The following is a 14,285-nucleotide window of genomic DNA, read 5'->3' as shown; positions in this document are numbered from 1 at the left end:
CGTTTTTTATTTGTTAAATATTTATACAGAGGGAACGAATTCCTCTTTCTTTTACTATTTTAAAGTTATAATACAAAATTAATTTGGGCACTAATATTCTATAAAAAAATTTTAAAAATATATATATATTGAAAAGAAATAACAGGTAAAAACTTTACACAGATTAAGAAGATTAAGAAAGTAATTGGCCGATAAAAAAAAGAAAGTAATTGTTCCTATTTAAAGTATAACTAAATTATTAATGTTTAGAAAGTCTAATTTTATACACGTAATTTTTTTATCGCACCATAACCTCAATATAATATATAATAATCACATATTTAATTCTTTTATTTTTATATAATAAACAAAATGACAAAATAAACTTAATATTCATGTGGTCGGGAATATTTCTTTCTACACCCCATATTCTTTTAAAGGAAAACGATTATTTAAATACTTCATTACTTATTGACCTCCCAAGCAAACATGTTTTTTATTTTTTTATTAAAAATTAATTTTAAAAAACGAAAATGATATTTGAACATAAAATTCAAACTCATTTTTTACATAGATGACGTGGCACCCTTTTTTTCTTTTATTTTTATTTTTTTAAAATAAAACTAAACCCATGGTCACGTGCGCAGAAGTTTTTACTGTAAATTCTTTTTGGCAAAACTAAAGCAGACGTGGAGAGAGAAAGTAAGATGTAATGGAAAACTTGGTAGTGTTGGTGAGACAGGGAGAGAGAAAGGCGATAGGAAGGCCTTGCAGGGTGGAGTTAGCGTGAGATAGAAAGTCGGAGTAGAGGCAGAGAAAGTGTTGTTTGTGCGACAAAGGCAGAGGAAGGCGTTGCAAACAGAGAGATAGGAACACGTGGGTAAAGTCCAGTTGTTGGAGAAACAGGGAAAGAGAGAGATCAAAAGCCATAGAAGAAGACTTTTGTGGTTGCCGGAGAACAGGTGTCTGACCAGAACTCATCGACGGCGTAGTTTTCAGAGTTAGTGCTTTTTTCAGAAGACGGCTACTAGGGCTTCCAAAAATCCAACACTTCCGGCACACAACAACGACCACGGTGGTTAGAAACCTTTTTCTGGCCTTATTGTATTTGTTAATCGTTGATTTTTTTAATAACCTCTTATATGGCAGAAACTGTCCGATTTGAATTCGGTTTTACTTATCTGTAGGGTTTCCCAATCATGGAATCATGTATTGAGCTTTTGGTTCAGTAAAGTCAAATTTCCATTTAGGTGTATTGCTGATTTTGTTTTTATCAGTGTACAGAACAGGGCAGTTTGGGTGTTGAAATAATTGATTGAGGTGTTGAAATAATTGTTCATTTAATGTATATAATTATTGTGAAATTCGTAACATTATGATTTTTTACAAAGATGCATTTTCGTCATTGCTGTAAAGCGAAGTGCATTGGTGCTTTGAACGAAAAGTTAACTGTGCCACAAAAGGAGTATATTGCAAGCACCCCGTTTTGGTGGTTTCCCATGTTAAAGCAATCATTGAAGATAAGTAGAAATGTTTTATCTCAGTTATGTATTAAATGGGTTGAAAGAAAGGGTGGTTTTGATGTTGGTGGTGAAGTGGTGGACTTTAGTTTATTAGACGTTTGTTTAGGGTTAGGATTGAGGGTGGTCGGAGAAAAAATTGATTTAAATGAGGAAGTTGTGAAGAGTGAGACGTGGAATACTTTTGGGCGTCAAAGAGTTGATGTTAAGTTGATATATGATTTTTTGATGAAATTTGATGATGATGTTGGTGATGTTGAATTATTTTGCAAGCTATATGTTGTGTTAGGAATATCAGAGTTCTTGCTTGCAAGTAAAAAGGGTTGTGTTTTCCCCGTTATTTTTAAAATTGTTGATGACATGGAAAATATTGGAAAATATAATTGGGGTACATTAGTGTATGAGTATTTGGTGTTTAGCTTGTGTAGTGCTTCGTTGGCATTGCAGAACGAACCAAGTCGATTTGAGTTCTATGTGGTTGGATGTGCCTATTTGCTTGAGGTAAAGTGATTTATGTTTTTTAATGTTGTTTACATATGGTTTTTATTTTCCATAAATTGATTTTATTAATGATTTATGTTTTCAGTTATGGTCATTTGATCATTTGGTTGTTTGCCAGTCAACGTTCAAGTGTAAGATGAACTTGTTCCCACGATTGTTGTATTGGATGAATGTGAGCGTGCGTGACAAGGTCATGAAGACTACGTTTGATTACGACATGGTGTGGACATGTTTAACTATATTAGTTATGTTTGAAATTTGTAAGTTTTTATTGAAGTCAGACATGTGTTTTCTTGTATAGGCTATTGTTGATGTGGCGGTGTCAAACGAAGAACTTGATCATGCTATTGTAAGAGAAGCATTTGAACAATTTGGCACTGAATACAAAACCCAAGATTTGAAGGACAAGGAAGAGGTTGAGCGTTTACTAGAAGATCATGAGTTGGTTGCAAATTGGAATGGTCAACAGCCGAAGGATGAGGTCCGAGATGAAGTTGGTGATGATGTTTTCAATGATCCACGTGATGATGTAATGAGTGATGAAAAAGATGATGATGCACAACAAAGCAATATGTATGATCATATGAAGGTCCAACCTCGGATGCGGTTCAAGAGTGTTGCCACAAAAATACCATATTCTGTTTATGGAAAGAAGAAGTTGAAATCACTACAAATTGGTTGATGTTGTTAATTTGAAAACACCATTGCTATTTTATTTTGAGTTATTTATGAATGTTTGTTATGGATTGATTTTACAGGACAAAGTCTGTCCATGATTCTGTTATCTGTTTTTGTTGTGAAAATGTATGTTGCAGGTTTTTAGATGTTTCGCTTTTATTTTGCGCAGCAGTAATATTTTTTTGTTTGTTGTCGGTGGTATAACCAAATTATTTAACACAACACCCCACTTAATTTCCCTTCACTCCCCATTTTGCTGTGAGATAAAAAATATGTAATAGAAGTCCTCACTGAATCTACTGGGGAATTATATTTTGGAGGCCAGGAATTATCAACCATATGAAGTTGACTTTGAGCAGTTTGGGGTTGGCATGTATTTGTCATTGCTTACGCATGATGGGGCTGTGAACCACAATGTTGAACGTAAGTCCCTAGGAAATTGTTTTGTAGTCCCCGGTTTTGACCCATTTATGAAATTTTGTAATTTCAATTGCATGAAGTTGAGTTTGAGCAGTTTGTGGTTGGCACGTGTTTGTCATTGCTTAAGCAGGTTGGGGTTGTTGACCAAAATGTTGAAATTTAAGATGGTTATAAAAACTGGTACTGTGAACCAGAATATATAACAACACTCCCCAATTGGGGTAGTTGTATTCCCCACTTGATAACGTAATTGATACTTTAAAGAACATTTTATTTCCTACAAAAAAAGTTGTTAATAAAACTGTTTTTCGAAATTTGAATTGGTCATAATAAAAAAAAATTTAATTGCTTAACAAAATTTAGAAATTTAAGATGGTTATAAAAACTGGTACTGTGAACCAGAATATATAACAACACTCCCCAATTGGGGTAGTTGTATTCCCCACTTGATAACGTAATTGATACTTTAAAGAACATTTTATTTCCTACAAAAAAAAGTTGTTAATAAAACTGTTTTTCGAAATTTGAATTGGTCATAATAAAAAAAAATTTAATTGCTTAACAAAATTTAGAAATTTAAGATGGTTATAAAAACTGATACTATGAACCAGAATATATAACAGCACTCCCCAATTGGGGTACTTTTACTCCCCACTTTGTAACGTAATTGATAGTTTAAAGAACATTTTATTTCCTTCCAAAAATAAAATGTTATTAAAACTGTTATTCTAAATTTCAATTGGTCATAATAAAAAAAAATTTAATTGCTTAACAAAACTTTCAAATTTAAGATGGTTATAAAAATTGGTACTGTGAACAAGAATATATAACAACACTCCCCAATTGGGGTCCTTCTAGTCCCCACTTTGTAACGTAATTGATACTTTAAAGAACATTTTATTTCCTTCCAAAAATAAAATGTTATTAAAACTATTATTTTAAATTTGAATTGGTCATAATAAAAAAAAAATAATTGCTTATAAAAACTTTGAAATTTAAGATGGTTATTAAAACTGGTACTGTGAACCAGAATATATAACAACACTCCCCAATTGGGGTCCTTCTACTCCCCACTTTGTAACGTAATTGATAGTTTAAAGAACATTTTATTTCCTTCCAAAAATTAAATGTTATTAAAACTGTTATTCTAAATTTGAATTGGTCATAATAAAAAAAAAATTAATTGCTTAACAAAACTTTCAAATCTAAGATGGTTATAAAAACTGGTATTGTGAACCAGAATATATAACAGCACTCCCCAATTGGGGTAGTTGTACTCCTCACTTTGTAACGTAATTGATGGTTCTACTACCCCTTAAAGATCATCGTTCTGACCAGCAAATAAAATTTCATTAGTTTCAGAGTGTTCATTGCTTGAGAACACAAACATTGGGAAACGAAAACCAAAATATTCATGACCACTCCACATGAACTTATTCTTGACGCCTCAGTTGGAACATAAATTGTGGTACTGTTGTTATTTTTCTTTTCCTCTTAATTCATGATTGCCCACAACTTCTCTGTCTCGACTTCCTCCGACTATCCCAGTCTCTCTCAGCCGTTCCGCCGACTTCCTCACGCTGTCTTCACCTTTCCAAACACTTGATCACGCTGTCTCCGCCTTTCCTTCGAGTTGCTCACGCTGTCGCCGCCTTTCCTCCGACTTTCTCACACTGTTTCCGCCTCTCCTTCGACTTCCTCACGCTCCATTTCCTCCGGCTTTCTCTCTCCCTGTCTCACCAACACTCTACAAGTTTTCCATTTTGTCTTACTCTCTCTCCACGTCTGCTTTAGTTTTGCCAAAAAGAATTTACAGCAAAAACTTCCGCGCACGTGACCATGGTTTCAGTTTCATTTAAAAAAATAAAAATAAAAGAAAAAAAGGGTGCCACGTCACCCATGTAAAAAATGAGTTCGAATTTTATGTTCGAATATCATTTTCGTTAAAAAAAAACATTGTGGCAAGTTAGAAAGTGAAAACTAAAAACAAAGAGGAGAGGGAGAAGCAATTAGATGACGAAGAAAGGGTTAGGAAGAATAGGTGAAGGTGTAATTGTCAAAGGGGTTTTCTCTCTCACGCAGAGCTTAAAGAAAGGGTTACGGAAAAGAGGTAAAGGTGTTCTCGACGAAGGTGTTGTTTGTCGCACATAACTGGAAGAAAGGGTTAAGGAGAAGACGTGAAGGTGTTGTTGACGACGGGGTTCTCTGTCACGCATAGCTCGAAGAAATGGTTAGAAAAAAAAAGGTGAAGCACCTCCATGTTCTTCAACCTCTGCTTGAAATGAAATACGCGACAGGGTGTGGTAGAAGATGAAATTTAAGAAGGCTTATTTTCCAAGTTTTTTCTTTGTTGTTGAACCGTAATGGGAACCCACTTGGTTGAAGAAGTTCTTTTTTCATTGTAGTTGCGTTAGGGTTTTCACTCCTTTTGTTGTGTTGGATCAATTTCGTTGGCAGGTTTGATATGTTAGTTTCAGATTAAAATGATTATTACTAAAATTTCCCCTGAATTTATCCAATTTGGAGTTTGTGTTGTTGTTAAAAGTGTATATGTTTCTTGGTAGTTGGTTGGGCTTGTATGGATACATTATGCCATTGAGTCCTAAGTATATTTAGTTTATATGTTGGTGTGTAAGAAGGTTTATTTTGTGATCTAGGAAAGGTTAATTACAAATCCACGTGTTGAATATGTAAAGGACTAAATTGTTATTTTTGGTGTGTTAGGGTACCCATAATTTTGGTGGCTTCAAAGTCACCTAATTGGTGGCTTAGAGTATGTTCAATATAGTGATAGTTTTTCAGTTGTTGTGATGAATTCTTAAGAGTTAACTTCATTTGTCATACCATGTGTCCATTCATGAATTTTTGACAGAGGGTTATGTCATGATTGCGGGCAAAGAAGGAGATTTACCTAACATTTTGTGGACAAAATTTTAACCTTGTTGTACATATTAAGGTAACATAAGTACTTCAATGATATGTTGAAGAAAAAAGTAATTTGTTGGAAATGATTGACATATCTATGAACCTTAGTTGAATTAAGTGTTGACATAAGTTCATATTTTTGTATGACTGTAATGCAATTAATATATTTGACTATCTTTGTGAAACTAAATAACATTTAATTCATTTTGATTGGATGACAAGTATAGTGTTCATGTAATATAGTGTGTAGTTAATTAATTGATAATGTGATTGCGAAAGATGATTTGGTTGGTATTATCTTCTAAGCTAAGTTACATTAAATGATTTGTGTTTTGTGTTTTGTTGTTGAGTGAAGTTGTTGAAAGTGAGAATGTGAAATGCAGTTGGGGAATTGCAAAATGAATTCAGGTGTAAAATGAATTGTACTAGGTCAAAATATATGGTCAAAGAAGCCTTGATAAGGAAAGACCAAAGTGCACACAAAATGCATGAAGTTATATTTCATCCTTTGACCAAAGGCATTCAATGCAGTTGTAGGAAGTTTGAGTTTAGAGGCATTCTTTGTCGACATTGATTGTTGGTCCTTCCATAGGAGGATGTGAAATATGTTTCACAAAAATACATTCTAAATCGGTGGAGCAAATGCATATGCAGAAAACATACTTTGATATGAGCATCATACAATAGTAAGAAAGACGAACCAAATGTTATAAGGTATGAATTACTGTGTAAGAAGTTTTTTGACATTGCTGAGGTTGCATGTGAAAGTGGAACACAATTCGTTTGTAAGCAATTGAACTCAATATCAAGAAATTCATCCATATCAAACTCCAATATAGGGGCTAACTGCTTAGAGCCTCATAATCAAGAAATTCATCCATATCAAACTCCAATATAGGGGCTAACTGCTTAGAGCCTCATAACAACATTTCTTCCCCAAGTAATATTGCGGTTCAACATACGAACATACTAAGCCCAATTCATGTCAAAAGAAAGGGTCAACCATGAGCATCAAGGATACAATCAACAATAAAAAAGGTTTGCAAAACAAAAAGGTATAAGGCTGTAATGAATAAAGCATGTCGGGATGGCACTGCACTTCGGAACGGAGAGCTTGGTACTTCAACTTCACGACCTAATTGTGCAGGCAACCATGATAGAGAGATCATAAACAACCTGGTTAGTTACGTTTTTATAAGTAGGTGTTTTTTTGTTTGAAATGGTAAGTAATTATTTTCCATTATACCATGGACAGGTTTGTGATGTGCAATGCATGAGCTTCTTATCCTTGTTAACATCAATAGAAAACACACAACATATTTCTGAAACTGAAGATATATTTAGGTAAAGTAAGCAACTTGCATTTTTTTATTGGATTCAACCTATGCTTACGGTAAGCTTTATTCTCTACAAGAAGTAGTTTGCAAAAAACAACTTTTGGATCATTTGCTATGAAACCAAACACCTTTTGTTATTAGATGTTATGTTGTGAATGACATGTTTAGTTACAAGCATAATGGAAGTATTTGAACTTCTGATGTAGGTGAACTTGACTGAATATCTTTTTGTGCAAAAACTAAGTGATGGGTCACCAGTTATTTGGTAAGAATGCATCAAATTCCACAAACAGTGTCAAATCTTGTTAAAATATTATAATGTTCATATTTGATGATGTAAGTTTTTTAATGAACTGAATTTGAATGCTGAAGCAAACATAATATTTTATTTAGTAAGATTTATGTGGGATGACTACTTCCTTTATTCGTTTCACTTTGTGAAAAAAATTAACAAAGGCCAAACACTTTTCTTAGGAAGACTCCACACCTAAAAGAGAAGGGAGATTTGGGATGATACTCAGTGTGCACATAATGCAAATTCCTTTTGTATGGATTATTATTACTAATATTCACTTCACATAAATGAAATAAGTATGCTAACGTCATATTAAGTAATTATAACGAAGTTTGACCATTATTATTTTAAAACTTTATGTGCTTAAAACAATGTGTACTTTAAGAGGAATTTATTTAAACGTCCTCAGCAATCAAATTGTATAAGTGGTGAGTCATGGTATTGTTGGTTTGAATTATTCTTTTTGTCTAAAATAACTATGACATGAGAACCACTTATTAATTAAGAACTCAATAAATAATGTGAACATGGTAATTTCCATGATAGAGAGAAAGTGAAACCAAAATATTAACATCAATAAAGGTCATTCCATTGAACTCATTCGACAAAAAAATGAATCACTTTATTGGGTTTGTCATTTTACTCATTCAACAAATAAAAAATGAATGTCGTAGGGAAAGAAAGTGCCCAGTAACTTGTTCACTTAACAATCTCTTTTCAAATTCATTAGAATACACCATGCATGTCCACTATTATCAACTTGGGTCATGAAGTAGATGTCTTCATTTTAATTTATAGGGGACGAAAATTATATTAAAGAAACTCAATCTATGAACATATAGATGAAGTTTACGTAACTAAACTCAAAAAATTACAAGAATTCGTTATCTAAATGCATTTCAAAATTTTCATGTCAGTAAAACAAAAACCTTACCAATTTAAGAGGTATTTAAACAACCAATGTGCCTCATTTCCCTATGTACACTAACTAATATAATTACACAAAATCCATGCATTTCACATATAAGATAAGTACTAATTTAGATATAAACAATGTACAATGTACATAAAGTACACATATGGATCAACTCCTATTAACTCACATATACTACTAAGTCCTAAGGTATGAATGAAATCTTTGAAGAACATTGTCCCTAGTAGGCTATGCATATTTTTTGGGTCAAGAAGCCACTGACATATGAACTATTGTCTGAATTGTTGGAGCTCTTCCTAAAGAAAAAAGATTAGTTATTTAAATAAAGTTTTGTATAAAATAACCCGATGGAAATTGTATGTAAACACTTAAAAGGTTTGAGTGCTAACACAAGAGTATGGCGACATGTTTTTCCCATCAAATCTTTTAAGTCCATCCCACATTTGAAGATACTTTAACACTAGAATGCCACAATCATGCCTGAAATTAGGAAAGAGTCAATGTAATAAAACATAGACATTTATTTAACATGCCATTGGCTAAAATGAACTTTCTGTACTTACATATTTGGTTGACGAGGAAAATCGTCAATTACGAGTTAAAATGGTGGTTTTAGTTGCTTGTTGTCATTCATCAAAAGCCAAAAATGGTAATCCACATTCTGCATTTGCAAACACAGATAAGAAACAACTCAATTGTGCAATTTAACTAAGCATACATACTTCAAATTATGTAATGAAAGAGAAGAAACTTACAACATGATTATCTATTTGTTTTTTGCGACGACACTTGTGGGAAGAGAATCCAATACAATGAACTCCTTCCTTTGAAAGTTGATAGCATAACACCACCAATGTCCATCATGAACCACTGGGACAAACAACTAAACGGAAGAATCATTAATCAACATATATTTAAGGAGAATCATTAATCAACATTAATCACCAAGAAAGTTCTTTTGTTTAGCCTGTTCACACAACTTCTATTGAGAAGGAGAACCTTGACCTTCATTAAAATCATTTCCTTCACCACTAGAAGGGTGAGGTTCATCAATTCCAAAGAATTCATTATACATATTTTTTATTTCAGCCTTCATAGCCATTATAAACTTTTCATGCTTTTGAAAATTCTATTCAAGAGCCACTTCACCTTTAGAAGGATGTCCACATCCAATGTCATCATTTTTGGTAGTGGATTCATCCTCAATACGCAATGCACTTTCGACAACTGGGTTCTTTTTGTCATCCTCACTTAGGGACCAATAAAAAACAACCTACAGAAAAATACCAAATATATTTAAGGCAGATATAAGCACACAATTAGAGTTAAAAATAATTAATTTCACACTGATGCATAATTATAACCTATAGTATACAAGAAAACAATTTAGATGAACTATTAAGAACCAAAATTTAATTTATATCTACACAAGTTCTGAAAATTTACCTGATTATCCTTCTTGCTCTTATTGCATGGTTCTGGAGAAGATTGTCCTTGCCTTTTACGAGCCATCTACACACCTCACAACAAAAGAAAAATGTGACCATGGAAAAATATTACACTACAATATTAAGTCTCACAATTGTAAATAATATTCAAATCAATTTAGCACTACATAACAAATCAAGTGCATTGAATTCCTAAAAAACACATATCCAAAAGGATCACAGATCACTATAACTTGCACAAAAACACCTATGGTTATCACCACATTAACAAGTTCTTACTGGTATAACACGATAATTCCAAACATTCAATAATCCCACATGCTTGCAAAAAGTACACCACATGCCATCACGTATGTGCACATAATTCATGACATAAAAGCATAGAGTAGTAATGCTTTTATTCAGCAAAACCTAATTCCACAACGTCTGGACAAGACACACACCACATCGAAAATACTAAGGTACAATATTAACTCCAGTAAGGATCACTCAATGTGTCCAGAACATGCATTTCAATCCACCCAAATTCAGAGGCAAACAAGAATCACATGTAGAGACACAACATGTTTTTCCATATCATACTCAGCCATAATATCAAGTCCATTAAGGATCACACACAGTCAACAACATCAATTTCAATATAACAAATTTGAAAAGGAATCCACCATCATCCAAACTATTCAGCCACAACATGCTTTATAATTGCTTGCTTCATCCAATCAAATGACTAAATAACACACATTGCTCATTCAGTTTCATGAACATGAAAAGCAACTTCAACTCCATCAAACTCGAGAAAAATTGAAAATGCAGTAAAGAACACAACCAACCAATTTGAAACCCAATAAAAACCTAACTAATAATATCACACAAACACAATCACATGAACCAAAAATAATGAAACCCTAGAATGAACAATCAACATCTAAAATTTAAAAAATCAAAGCTTTAGGTTTTTTAAACACTAAAAAACACCGAAGGCAACAAACCATAAAACAATGGTCCATACCTCTCCAATCGCGCACAATCATCGTGCTTTTTCGAGCTTGATACTTAAAAAAAAAAACTACCCCAAAGCTAAAGGACGACAACCACCTCGCAAAAATACCACTTCCGCCAAAGGACGACTAACTCAAACTCATCACGAAGTCTATTCGGAATGACCAAGATAAAAACCAGAGACAATGACGCCTGTTTCCAAAACACAAAAAACTGTACTTTTACCACACACTCGCGGAAATAAAAATAAAAACATTTCGGGAGGGGAGAATACCATACCGTAATGAAATAGTTGTTGCCTTTGTTTACATACTTTCACATTTCACACACAAGGGAGAATAGAGAAAATGCAAACATAACTAAAGCTTGAGCAATCTATTCAGAATGAGAGAAAATTAAGGGTGGCATAAGCCCGCATAAAATTAGTGAGCCCGTAGTGGCCCGGCCCGCATAAGCCCGCAGCCCGCACGGGCTGGCCCGTGGCCTGCATAAAATTAAAAAAAAAAATACTTGCACTTGTGTATATTAATTATTTTTTTATGGACTTTTGCATTAACGTTTCAAATTCTTGTATAACTAGAAAGACAAGTATTATGCATTTTTTTAATGTGCTAAAATTTAAAGAATACATTGTGTATGTCATAGTATGAATATGATGAAAATGTTGAATTATCAATTTATCATTCAATTCCCCAAAGTCTTTACTTAATTTTGTGAACTTCTTAAAATTTCCCAATTTTTAAACATTGAAAATTTTATCATAAAAATTAAAAAAATAAAAAAAACATAAAAAGAAAAAGTGGGTCAGCCTGTGGGCTCGCAGGCCAAGAAATATGCGGGGCGGGGTAGTGTTTGTAGCCCACATAAAGTGTACGGGGCGGGACAGGCCAGCCCGTGTTGTGCGGGTTAGGCCTAAACGGGCCAGCCCGGCCCGCATTGCCACCTCTAGAGAAAATCTAACGTCTGCAACAGAGAGATACACCAAAATTATTCCAAAAAACATAGAATCGTCTTTTTCCTGTTGCCTTTCCACTTTTTCCCTCCACAAATTGTGCCACAATGTTTTTTTAAAAACAATGTTTTTCTCTTTCTAACTTGCCACAATGTCTTTTTTAAATTAATTTTTAATAAAAAAAAAATAAAAACCACATTTGTTGCTAGGTCAGGGAGTAATGAAGGAGTCAAAAGATGGAAGTCAAATAATCGTTTTCTTTTTTAAAATCTAAAAAATCCAATGTTATACAATATGAAAGTGTGTGGAAGGTTTAGGATTTTGGACAGGTGTTGTTCGTTACCGTAAGTTGGTCTTGCAGAGGTGAATATGATGTTTCTTTGTGGTGACTAAATTTGGGTAGTGGTTGGTAGGTGATTTGGGTGTGTGGTGGTTGTCATTGGATGTGGGAAATGGTGTTCATTATTTTCTTTGGATTGTTCATTCTGTAAATCTTAAGGATTACACAATCCATAAGTAACTAATGTTAATTTTACATATATCAAATTACACAATGTAGAAGGTGAATTGGGATTATGGACCTATTGAATGTTTGTTTCTTATGTATGGTTAAAAGGATCTACTTAAAGTTTATGTCATCTCAACAATCTCTTGAAACATGTGCCAAAGCTATTTTGCTTTACCAACACCTTTTTACTTTCTTTGTAAATTTTGGAAATGACCGTACAAATTTATGATTTACATAGTTTTAACTAAAGGTTCTTTGCTCAACACTTGATAACTCCAACAAGATATTAAGAGTGCATTTAATGCATGTATAAAGCTTATTTAACGCATCTTCTACATCAAAGATATTCAAATCAAGGAAGACATTATAGTGAGTTTGAAGCTAACTCAACATCTAGAAAAGAATTTGTGACGACTCTTTTTCTTTTGTGCCTATACAAAGTCATATTTCAAAAAGAAAAATAAGAATGTTTGAATAGTAAAAGTGATAATTTCTTGTCAAAATATTTATGAGTCCTACATAGCTTATTAGGAGGACAAACTCTTTGTCCTAGGCTAGGAGGACTTGTTGTTAAACACTACTTGTGTTAAACCAAAAGTAGCTTGTTGTTGAAAAAAATACTTATGTTAGGCAACAAACAACTTATTATTTGAAGAATGCTCATGTTAAGCCAATAGTGAATTGTGTTTCAAATAATACTTGTGTTAAGCCATAAGTGATTTGTTGTTGAAACAATACCCATATAAGTAAGCCAATAATGGGTGCAAGTGGGAATAATACTCATTTGTACTTTGTAGTAGTAGTTTATCTTCTAAATCTTGACTAGTTGGTTAAGAACTAGACGTAGTTTGTGCAATAAAAAATAGTAAGTAATACTTTCATCCAAAAATAAAAACTAAGATCCTTGGTCATCATCTTCTTCATCATTAGAGGAGTTCTTGGCAACCATGCCATCATCCCCTACATGATCCCCTCGGTTTATTAACTTACCTCGATAGATATCCTTCCACGCCATCAAATTTGTAATTGAGGGGTTGTAGGTTCAAGCCTTTTTGAGAACTAGATTAACATTCTTTTCGCCAAAATTTCTTTTGGCATGGAGATGAAAAGGCAGAGTAACCCTAACTGCTAAGAGAGGCATCCTAATGGGCTAAAGAGAACCAAATAATGATTATTGAATACCCACTTTAAGTAAATTTTCGTTTTAGTAATAAAGGGGGATTAATGGGGACATTAACATTGAGAGAGAAGAGAGTTAGAGAGGGAATTAGGACTGCATTTTCGTGGTGTTGAAGGGAGAGGGGTTCAGAGACATCAAAACAGGCTTTTGGAAGAGTGGAAGCTGAGAATTTTGGTAGAGGAAAGGAAGGATCTTGGACCTCTTGAAAGAAAGGCTTAGGAAGACCAATTGGGAGCAATAATTCCAAGTAAGGGGAGCTATTTACGTATGGTTTATTAAGTATGATATACTATGTCTTTTTGGGTTCGTAGATGAACCGCCTGACGGCGACGAACTACCGTCGGGCGGCAATATATGGATTGCACCAGTTTATGATGTTTCGTGCCGGAGTCCTCGCGACTTCTGGAATTTGATTGGGTGTGTATGATGTTTTGGTGATTATGCTGTAATATGAATGGAATTGGGTGCTTGATAACACTTAGATATCATGTGGCATGAGTGACCCTGAAATTATGAGAAAAGTTGAAATGAGGGAAATTAGGAAATTAATTCCACGGTCTAATTGTTAAATTGATCTTGTCATCATGTTTCTGTATTTTATTTCTGGGA

General features: G+C 33.6%; 1 long non-coding RNA gene across 1 annotated transcript; it reads left to right on the top strand.

The window, feature by feature from the left end:
- Positions 1–6,106: 6,106 nt before the first annotated feature.
- LOC146880945 (uncharacterized) lies at positions 6,107–7,855 on the top strand. The gene is made up of 3 exons (XR_014986551.1): positions 6,107–7,202; positions 7,279–7,367; positions 7,567–7,855. It is a non-coding gene; the product is annotated as an uncharacterized LOC146880945 (long non-coding RNA).
- The last annotated feature ends 6,430 nt before the right edge of the window (positions 7,856–14,285 follow it).

This window comes from Vigna unguiculata, chromosome 11 (assembly GCF_037176805.1).
Source record: "Vigna unguiculata cultivar grain cowpea cultivar isolate G323 ecotype 2 chromosome 11, ASM3717680v1, whole genome shotgun sequence".
Lineage (NCBI taxonomy): Eukaryota > Viridiplantae > Streptophyta > Magnoliopsida > Fabales > Fabaceae > Vigna > Vigna unguiculata.
The sequence above is the reverse complement of the archived record's forward strand: the minus strand, read 5'-3'. Positions and strand labels throughout refer to the sequence as shown.